Here is an 800-nt window from a genome sequence, read left to right as displayed (position 1 = left end):
GTTTTGCAAGTATTGCTTTTGTAGTTGTTTTTCTTTTTTTACCCTGAGTCTCTCAATTTTGGTATTCCCTTTCAATTTCCCAGTTCTAATACCAGTATACATGGTTTCCAATATACTCAGATAATGTTACAGAGAAAGTGTAGGTACAACCACAGGAAGGTGATACAAGAACATCATCTATAATAGATGCTACAGATATGCATGGCACGTTGAAAGTAATTACAACTGTGATATAACAATTGTTTCCATAACATGGAGTTCATTTCACTTAGGATCATCTTATGTGTTCATAAGGGAATAGCTAATGGGCTCTTGTGATCCTCTGCTGTAACTTGCCTAAACCTGTACTAATTACTCCCAATAAGGGAGACCATAGAGTCCAAAAAATATGGAACGCTTCACAAATTTGTGTGTCATCCTTGTGCAGGGGCCATGCTAATCTTCTCTGTATCGTTACAATTTTAGTATATGTGCTGCTGAAGCGAGCAGAGTGTAGCACTTATTATCCTAAAGGACCCTCATGAAAAAAATGACAGATTTAAAATCAGCTGATCAAATGCCAAAGTCAAGTAACGAGGCATGGTAACAAAAGATATGTGAGGAAAATGACAGGAGCGGTTTCACACAGACATTAATGAATTTTTGGAACCACAGGGAAAGGAGTAGAGTGTATCATAAATTCCCCAGGTGTGCTCCTTGCAAAACAGAAACAGCAGCAGCAGCTGCCAGAGCAACATCAAGAATGAGAAGCTCGATAAGGGAAGAAAGAGAAAACGAAACCAACACTCCCATTCATAACA

General features: G+C 38.5%; 1 non-coding gene across 1 annotated transcript; it reads right to left on the bottom strand.

The window, feature by feature from the left end:
- Window positions 1-382: 382 nt before the first annotated feature.
- On the bottom strand, window positions 383-489 carry LOC125355861. The gene has a single exon (XR_007211782.1). It is a non-coding gene; the product is annotated as a U6 spliceosomal RNA (small nuclear RNA).
- Window positions 490-800: the final 311 nt, after the last annotated feature.

Source organism: Perognathus longimembris, chromosome 7 (genome assembly GCF_023159225.1).
Source record: "Perognathus longimembris pacificus isolate PPM17 chromosome 7, ASM2315922v1, whole genome shotgun sequence".
NCBI lineage: Eukaryota > Metazoa > Chordata > Mammalia > Rodentia > Heteromyidae > Perognathus > Perognathus longimembris.
This window is presented reverse-complemented; position numbering and strand designations above follow the sequence as displayed.